This window comes from Hyperolius riggenbachi, chromosome 12, assembly GCF_040937935.1.
Source record: "Hyperolius riggenbachi isolate aHypRig1 chromosome 12, aHypRig1.pri, whole genome shotgun sequence".
NCBI lineage: Eukaryota > Metazoa > Chordata > Amphibia > Anura > Hyperoliidae > Hyperolius > Hyperolius riggenbachi.
In genome coordinates, this window is record NC_090657.1 from 55,353,578 (window position 1) to 55,364,276 (window position 10,699).

The window sequence follows — 10,699 nt, forward strand, 5'->3', positions numbered from 1 at the left end:
TCTGATCTCTCCCCATGTCACATGACTGCCTATGGCAGAGATGGCAGATAAGCTCATTTGTAAGTACAGGCTGTTAACAATATGTCTACTTCCATGAATATGGAAGTAGAAACAGTGCAGATTTCTTTTAAGATTTGTATCAGCTGTAACAAAGAAAAAAAATTGTTTCAAGGTTATTATGCTGTTGTGTGTCTTTTAAAGCAGAGAGAACTTCTGAGTTCAGTTCCGCTTTACAGGGCAACCGAGGTGACATGTGACATGATGAGATAGACATGTGTACGTATAGTGCCAAGCACACAAATAACTAGGCTGTGTTCCTTTTCTTCTTTCTCTGCCTAAAACATCAGGTATGCAAGTGAGTTTCTGACTGGGTCGGGACCGGATTGGACTGGGTCGGGACCGGATTGGACTGGGTCAGACTATAGCATAAGCCTCACTGATTAGTAATTACAGCAGTAAAATACTTTCCTGTCAGTAAATGGCTTCTGAGAGCATGGAAGAGATAAAAAGGCTCAATAATTAATAGATTTGAGCTTTGGTATACTTCAATGAAGGTGTCATTGAGCAGAGACGATGAAACAGTAAAAACTTAAAAACTAGATTTGAATATAAAATAAAACTGTGGGGTATCTAAAAAAGTAATTTTTAGTAGAAGGAGGATGGATACAATTGTTTCTGTCATCAATTTATTTTCACCTCGGATGTCCTTTAAGGTTGGACAGTGGAGACCAATAGAGACCAAATACCTCCCAACAAATTTAGATTGAATTTTTTGCATTTTATTAGGGAAAGATTGAAAGGCAGCAGAGAATTTGGGTGGCTGGAGAGCCATGGAAGTTTGGGTGCCGCCATAGGCACCCATATAAATATTCTTTATAGCAGGAAATTTGGGTGCTGAAGGTGCCTTATAAATATCAGGCACCGGGTTGCTATAAAATACATTTAGCTATTTTCTATGAACAATATTTAAGTTTTTTTTTTTTTTTTGTTAAAGTGGTTAAAGTTAATCATCTGTGGGTGAGGAGGAAAGCTTACAATTGTATGCCTATCTTTGTGTTATTAACTCCCCTCAGAAAGCTCAAAGTGTTTTCCGTGCCCTCCTGTCACTAACTGTGCTCAGAGGATCTTACAATCTAATCCCTGCAGTGATGTCACTAACTGTACCCAAAGGAGCTTACACTGTAATCCCTGCTGTCAATCATGTCACCAACTGTCCTCAGAGGATCTTTCAATCTAGTCCTGGCTGTCATGTCATTAACTGCCCTCAAAGGAGCTTGCAATACCTGTCATCTTCTTATCCAACGTTTCTCAACCAGCCTTCCTCCAGCACTCTTCAGAGGTCCCGTTTTACTGTGCCACTTCTTCTGCTTTTCCAATGTAGTAATGATTGCTGCTTTTCATATGTAGGGAACATACCTGCTTTTTATATGTGAGAGTCAATGCTGCATTACATGTTTGCATATGTGAGCATCAATTTTTTATGTCAAACTAAAATAAATTAACAGTGAGGACTGTATGTTTGCTATGAAAAAGTATGTGTATGTGGGGGTAGAGGTAGGATGCTGTTAGTGGGCCTTGGGTGGTTGGTGATAGTGGGCCTTGGGTGGTAAAAGGTACAAACATTGTCCTGCTGATGTGCCAAAATTGTCAGGAATTGGCAGGAAGGGGTTAAAAACACAGGAATGCAAAGTACCGTATATACTTGCATATAAGCCGACCTGCGTATAAGCTGAGGTACCCACGTTTCCATCAGAAACTAGGAATAAGTGATTGACTCGCGTATAAGCCCCTCCCCAGTATAGCCCCCTCCACAGTAGCCAGATGTGCCCCCAAGTCAGCCCCCCTCCTCATAGCCAGATGTGTCTCAAGGATAATACAGATGTGTCTCAAGAAGCCACTAGATGGCGTCATAGATATGAGACATAGCTAATGGCAGTGGCTGGAGGGCTCTGCCTCTAACGCAGGAGACCAGGGTTCGAATCTCGGCTCTGCCTGTTCAGTAAGCCAGCACCTATTCAGTAGGAGACCTTAGGCAAGTCTCCCTAACACTGCTACTGTATATAGAGCGTGCCCTAGTGGCTGGAGCTCTGGCGCTTTGAGTCCGCCAGGAGAAAAGCGTGATATAAATGTTATTTGTCTTGTCTTGTCTAATGCCACACAGGAAGAATCATTGCACTGCTGACACGTTGTTGGCACATACCACTCCACAAGCCAGGGAACACAGGTATTCTTGAGCAGCACACTCTGCACACCATGTTGCAGGGGATGCGGGACATGGACACAGCAGGGAGCCAGCTGGCAAGAGCAGGATCTCGACTCACATATAAGCCAAGGGGGTAACTTTTCAGCACATTTTTTATGATGAAAAATGAGGCTTATATGCGCGTATATATACAGTAGTTAATCCCCAGTCTTTATTCACTTAGCAAACCTACAAGGATTATAACACTACAGGTATGAGGGGGTGCCAAAATTTAATTCCTGGCTTTGCCTCCTTTTAGATGAAATAAATAGATCACTAATCCATTTTGGACCGCACAACCAGAGCCTTTTTTTTATTCTGCCATTTGTGGTCACCGTGATTGGTTCAGTGACCACCTGGTAAGGAGCTAATGAAACTGACTCCTTATGGATAGGCAGAAGCTCGGCTGTCCCATAACAGCCAAACCAGTGGTCAAAGTGAGCAGTAATCGGCTTGGAACCGCAGACAGCTTGCAGCGTAGAATATGTAGAATATATGCATCAGAGATAGAAAGATTACGGAGTAGATTCTTACTTATGCGGTACCGAGCCGGTTGATAAAAAAGATGGGTTAAAACGTGTTCCTATCTAAACAAACTGATTTTTCTTGATCCTTTGTGGAAAAGAGTAACCCTGAATGACTTCTCCCCCAAAGTTGCTATGACTTGAACGCCACCGGGATTTTGAGCGACATACTCACCAGCTGTAGAACTATACGTACACCCCTGGCCAGCGGCGTAGCTATGGTTTTCAGTGCCCAGGGACTAAGACAGTTTTTGTGCCCACACCTGGACAAAATGTGCGTGGCCACACATCATAATGTTGACATGGTCATGGGTGAAGTCAAATGTACAAATGCTGTTTAGATAGCCAAATGTGCCCCCTTCCCCTGTTCATATAGCCAGAAGTGCCACCCTTTAAATATCCAAATGTGCCCCTCTATAGATAGCCAGATAGCCAGGTGGGCCTCCTTTTAGATAGTCAGATCTGCCCTCCTCCCCCCATTTAGATAGTGAGATGTGCCCCCCTATAAATAGCCAGATGTTCCCCCCTTTAGACAGCCAGACATGCCATGCTTTTTCTGCTGCTGTCAACGCTTCTGCACTCCTCTGCAGAGGCAGGGAGGGAAGCAGGGGGACTTCGGGACAGCCAGCGTGCCGACTCTCATGCATGGAGGTGCAGTGGCCATGCTGAGCCCCCATAGGCCCCCTGCACACTCCATGCGATTCCGATTCTGATTTTTAATCGTTTTTTACATCCGATCCCGATTCCGTTTTTTAATCGTTTCTGCATGCTGCGGTTTTTCCTCCGTTTTTCTGTTGATTGCATTCAGGGAAAATCTGAATTGCAAATCGAAATCGGAAACGGAATCGCAAAATGGATTTGCAGTGTGCAGAGAGCCTTACCGTGCTGTGCCCAGGGATATGTGCCCACCCATAGCTACTCCTCTGCCCCTGGCCCATATTCTTTTACCATTCCCAGAGAGTACACTAGTGAAGTATGAATTTCATTATTTAAAGTAAATGCCATATGAAATTTCTTCGCAACATTAGGTATTCACAGCTGGCTAAAAATGCAAATGCTAAGATAATTTTAAAGGCCTATAATATCAAATATCTTGTGTACCTTGGTGTACACTCTAGCAGTTAAAAAAAAAAAAACAAGGTGATATCACACTTTATGAAATTTCATTGCTGACCCCATCACCCCACATGCGTTAGGTCTGTAAAATTTATCTGTTATCCCTTTCACAGGTTTTTTTTTACTTGTCCAATTTTTACAGTTTTTTTAAGCTTACCATCTGGGTGTGTGTGAAACTCCTACACAAATCTATTTTCGGCCCAAGTAACTTTAAGTTAGAGTCACACAAACTTTGTAGTTTTAAATATTGAACGCAGGGCAGACAAGTCATTAATTGTTAGGCAGTTATTTGCGGAGGGTTCCTCTGCTTAGACTAATAGGGATGAGTCTATCTTAGTTTACTAATTAGGCAATACGCCTGAAGTCATTTCTTTTTCCCGAACATCAGCCACTAATTTTCTACAGGACTGGATCTTGCTTAACTTTTCAACGAATGTCTAGACGTTGTGATTCGGAGTATTCTGGGTAGATGTGAACAATTGAAAGGTGTGTCTGCCTGACGACATCAAAGCCTAGAGATCACACGGAGGCCTGAGTACAAGAACTCAGCTCTGTGGGCTATTTATTGAACAGCCATGTAGCTGGGGAAAAAATACATCAGGAACAATAAAATCCACACTCCTTCATGAAAACAATCTGGCCTTGCTGTGTTTTGATTTTTTTTTGCAGTTTCCATTGCCATCTGTCTCTGTTGAGACCTTCTGAAGGCATTCCTTTTATCCTCTCTAGTAGCTTCTAATCTAAGTAGTGCCATTTCTCTTTCTCATGCCAGTATACCCTCAGTGGTACAAACAATGGGTGTTGAAAAGAGTCATCCCCCTGAAAATATTCAGTTTGTTGATTTTTTTTTTAAAGCTTGAAAAATACATACAAACACAAATAATAATAATAAAAAAATAATAATAATAGTAATTATTGTTGTTGCTATTAACAACAACACCACCACCAACGACATCAACGTCAATGATGATTATTATTACTATTATTATTATTTTTTATTTATAGCGCCAACATCTTCCGCAGCATTGTACATAGTACAAAACAAGAATTGGGGAGCATAAATACATGAGTTCAAAACACTGTACAATCAGTGCATCCAGCAGCACAAATACACACATAGTTAATGTGTGGTTTGTGACCTTACTGATACTGTCGCATGTTCATATTATAAATAACGGTAAAATGAGAAACACTAGGAGGAGTTCCCTGCCCTTGTAAGCTTACAATCTAGAGGGTAGTGAGTGAGACATTAGGGAAGGAGACAGCGGTTAGCGGATTAGGCAGTGAGCCTCCACAGTGACCTACAGCAAATTATAGGCTTGTTTGAACATACTGTATGTATTGTGAGAGTACATTTGAAGGCGTCCAGGCATGGAGCATGAGAGACAGGATGTTGGGAGAGAATTCCAAAAGAGAGGTGTTGCTCTTGAGAAGTTCTGGATGTGGGAATGAGAGGAGGTGACCAAGCTAGCCTAGAGGACAAGTGCGTCTCCTGGAAGCAGCGAAGGTTCTGGGTGGTATCTGAAAATGAATGAGTAAATATATGGAGATGACAACTTATGTAGAGCTTTCTATGCAGCATGAGGAGTTTGAAATGGATCCTTCGGGTAATTGGTAGCTAATGGAAAGATGGGGCTGCCTCAGAGGAGAAGGAGGAAAGGTGGATGAGACTGTCAGTGGAGTTCATTAGGACTGGAGAGGTCCTTGTTTTTTTGGTAGACCACAGAGTAGGGTGTTACAGTAGTCAGTACTACTACTAAAACAATTCACTAACCGGTGCTAACTCAGTTAGCACGTCTTAAGGCTTTGGACGTGCAAACTATAGTGCTAAGTAGTTTGCACGGGCAAAGCTGTTAGTGATCACGCAATATCGCCCGAAAGGTCGCACCGGTGCGTGCGAAATGTCACACCATTCGCTTGCAAAATAGATGTTGAGGCTATTTTGCATGCAGGTGCTGCGACGTTTTGGGCGCACCGGTGCGACGTTCCGCGTGAAGACACCGTTTTTGCGTCCTAAGTGCCTTTTCACTGGCGTGCTAACGCTTAGCACCCTTTAGTGAATCAAGGCCAATGCAGGATATTATTAGAACATGTACAAGGATTTTGGTAGCCTCCTGTGAAAAGAAGGGGTGAATTCTGGAAATATTTTTGAGATGGAGGTAACAGGAAGGGTATGATGCGTCAATATGTGGTCTAAATAAGCTCAGAGTCCAGAATTGCTCCCAGACAGTGAGCTTTTGGGCTTGAGGTTATTGGGATGCTTTCTACATTGATGGCAACCATAGGTGTTGGAACAGAAATAAAAGGTGGAAACATCACAATATTTTGTTTTGTTAAGTTTCAGGAAACAGGATGACATTAAAGCAGAGACTGCAGATAGACAGTCAGGGGCTAGAGAGAGGTCGGTGTGGAGAGAGATGTGGAGAGGTCGGGGGCTGAAAAAAAGATTGGGGGGTGACAAATACAATTACTAACTACTACATTACCCTTTAACTGCTTGCTGACCACGTCACGCTGATGGGCTTGGCCGCGGCGGCAGCCCCAGGACCGCCTAACACCGATCGGCGTAAAGTCCTGGGGCTTCAGTTTGCAGGAGATTGCGTGCATTTCCTGCTTGGTAGGAGTGGAGCTCTGCCTTCAGTCTCCCAGCGGCGATCACCGCTCGGAGGCTGTTAGGCGGCAAACCGCCATCTAATATGCATGTACAGCGCTGCGATCTACAGCAACGCTGTACTGGGGACAACCGTATGACACAGCTGTCCCTTCCAGAGGCTCAGGGGTGATTGCCTGTCATAGACTGAAGCCTATGACAGCTGATCATGGGGGTTGGTAGACGGGGGGAGGGAGGGCTGGGGACAAAATAGTAAAAAAAATAGACACATTTTAAAAAAAAAAAATTACATAAATATTTACAAAAAATAAAATAAAATAAACATTGGGGGAGCGATCAGACCCCACCACCAGAGAGCTCTGTTGGTGGGGAGAAAAGGTGGGAGGATCACTTGTGTGCTGCTGTGTTGCAGCTTGGCCTTAAAGCTGCAGAGGCCCATTTTAGAAAAGATTACTTTTTTTTAGCTGTTTCAACTTGCTTCAAATTGTGCTGCATAAAAGACAGCTGTTGAGCGTGTTTATGGAGCTTAACATCATACTAGTGGCAGTGAAAGAGAACAGGTTCACCTAAACCTCCAATCACAGACAATAAAAGCAGAAAATATCAGCATATTCCAATCCTTAGTGATGATTAAAGGATACCCAAGGTGACATTTGACATGATGAGATAGACATGTTAATGTACATTGTCTAGCACACAAATAACTATGCTGTGTTCCTTTTTTTCTTTCACTAGCTGAAAGAGTTAAACATCAAGTGCCCTAACAGCGCTGTTTAACCTATCCCTCTCCCCTGGAACTTTTCCATCCTCACTCAAGAAGGCTGTTGTAACACCACTACTAAAAAAAAATCTCTAGACCCCACCGACTTGCTAACTAGTACCGCCCATTTTCATCTAAATTACTTGAACGCCACATTCATGCTGAACTAAGTCAGTATTTATCTACAAATTCCCTGCTTGATCCGTTCCAGTCTGGCTTTAAGTTCCGGGCAAACCACTCCACAGAAACAGCCCTCACCAAAGTAGCCAATGATCTCATCGCAGCTAAATCCAAAGGCTATTATTCCATATCCATCCTTCTAGATCTGTCATCAGCATTTGACACTGTCGACCACACTTTACTCCTACAGATCATTTCATCTATAGGAATAAAGGATCTCGCTCTCTCCTGCATATCTTCTTGCCTGTCTGGAAGGTCTTTCAATGTTTCTTATTGAGATCCGGCCTCCTCTTCACACCCTCTGTTTGTAGCAGTACCTCAAGGCTCTGCCCTCGGTCCCCTCCTCTATTCCATCCACTTGCACGGTCTTGGTAACTTAATCAACTCATTTGGTTTTCATTACCACCTATTTGCAGATGATACACAACTGTACCTCTCGGCCCCAGACCTTAACGCCCTCCTCACACGGGTTTCCGACTGTCTGATCGCTATATCCTCTTTCATGTCCTCTTGCTTCTTAAAACTTAATATGAATAAAACAGAACTAATAGTCTTTCCACCGTCTCTGTCCACCTCTTTGCCTGATATTACAATAAATGTTAATAACACGCCTATAACTTCAGTTCCCAAAGCACGGTGCTTAGGGGTAATATTTGAGTCTTCTCTCTCATTTATTCCTCACATTAACTCCCTAGCCAGCTCCTGCCATCTTCACCTGAAAAACATAGCACGCATCCGACCTTTTCTCTCTCATGACACAACCAAAATGTTAGTACATGCTCTTATTATATCTAGTTTGGACTATTGCAATATACTGCTTGGTGGACTTCCAACTAACTGACTAGCACTGCTCCAATCTGTACTGAACTCTTCTCGACTCATTCATCTCTCCTCTCGCTCTTCCTCTGCTGCTCCTCTCTGTCAAGCTCTTCACTGGCTACCAATCAACCAGAGGATCCAGTTCGAACTCTTAACCCTAACCTATAAAGCTCTCCACAGTCGCTCTCTGTACATCTCCAAACTAGTTTCCAGGTATCAACCCAACCGCAACCTCAGATCTGCACACAAGCTTCTTTTATCCTCTTCTACAATAACCTCCTCACATTCACGCATACAAGACTTCTCACGTGCCTCACCCCTCCTCTGGAATGGCCTTCCACAGCACATCTGCCACTCTCTCACCTTTGAAATCTTTAAACGCTCCCTCAAAACCCACCTTTTGCGACAAGCATATTGTCTAGCTTAGGCCATGCACCCTTCAACCTCGCGTTTACATTTACTCCTTACTAAATAACCTAATCGTGCACTGCATATACATATACTGTATACTTCCCCCACCTCTTGTTTCCGCCCCATTCCTTTAGATTGTAAGCTCGCAAGGGCAGGGCTCTCACCCTTTTGTGTCATGGAATGGTATTAATTTAATTGCTTGCACTCTGTTACACATTTATACATTTTAGTCATCATGTTAAAATTGCTATTGTAATCACCAGTTCAGTATTTTGTACCAGTGTTCACATTTGATGTACATTATTGTCTGTAGCATTATGTATCCCTTGTTTGTTTTCTTACATTGTACAGCGCCACGGAATATGTCGGCACTTTATAAATAAATAATAATAATAAATAATAATAATACATAATAAGTATGTAAGTGGCACGTCAAGACTGGGTCAGACTACATTGTGAACCTCACAGATAGGAAAGTACAACTATAAAACACTTTCCTAGCAGAAAATGGCTTCTGAGAGCAGGAAAGGGATAAAACTGGCCAATAGTTCGTAGATTTTAGCTCTGGCATACTTCAGTGAATGTGTCATTGAGCAAAAACAATAAAACAGTAAAAACTTAAAAAGTAGATTTCAATATAAAATAAAACTGTGGAATATCTTAAAAAGTCATTTTTAGGAGAAGGAGGATATACCGTATATAATTGTTTATTTCATTCAATTATTTTCACCTCGGGTGTCCTTTAAAGGGAAGGTCCAAGCAAAATAAAAAAATGAGTTTCACTTACCTGGGGCTTCTACCAGCCCCATGCAGCCATCCTGTGCCCTCGTAGTCACTCACTACTGCTCCAGTCCCCCGCTGGCAGCTTGCCGACCTCGGAGGTTGGCAGGCCACATTGCATACATTTTTACGCATTCCCGATAGTGCAGGAACATTAACACATTAACACATACATTACACATACATTTTTATGCATCACTGGTTCAATGCGTAAAAATGTACGCATTGAGCCAGTAACGCGTAAAAATGTGTGTATTATTGTTTCTGCACTAGCGGGAATGCGTAAAAATGTACGCAATGCGGCCCGCCGACCTCCGAGGTCGGTAAGCTGCCAGCGGGGCACTGGAGCAGCAGTGAGTGACTATGAGGGCACAGGATTGCATACATTTTTACGCATTCCCGATAGTGCAGGAACATTAACACATTAACACATACATTACACATACATTTTTACGCATCACTGGTTCAATGCGTAAAAATGTACGCATTGAGCCAGTAACGCGTAAAAATGTGTGTATTATTGTTTCTGCACTAGCGGGAATGCGTAAAAATGTACGCAATGCGGCCCGCCAACCTCCGAGGTCGGTAAGCTGCCAGCGGGGCACTGGAGCAGCAGTGAGTGACTACGAGGGCACAGGATGGCTGCATGGGGCTGGTAGAAGCCCCAGGTAGGTAAAAATCATTTTTTTTATTTTGCTTGGACCTTCCCTTTAAGGACAAATGATGGTCAATGACATTCTAATAATTACAAGGTGATCCAAAGGTAAGCTAATCTTGTACAAATGTCATTCCCAAGATGCATACACTTGAATGCAAATTTCATTAGCTTGAAATTATTAGAGAGACTGGATCACAGACACAGAAATGATACCAGGAGCAATGAAATCAGCAAAACAACCTCAACCAAAAATATTAAATTCCCCAAAAAAGCCAAAAGCATCCCCGTGCTCTGCTGTAAAGTACATGCAAGGTGTAAAAATGTTTAAAAAAAAGTAAATTCTTACCTAAGAAGATGGAAGCCTTTTGAAACCTAAGGAGGCTCCCTCACGGTATTCTCTGGTCCCCTGTTGCTGTTTGTGGACCCACCAAAGACTAGCAACTAGAGCATTTTGGTAATCTGATCAGGGCCACGCCCCTCTCCAGATGTGAGCACCTTCTCCCTGCATGCACGTTAGCACCGGTGCCCCACATGATAAGCCAAACCCGCTTGTGCTGCTGCGCAGGAGGTACGACCTTGCTTGTGCGGGTGTGGCGCA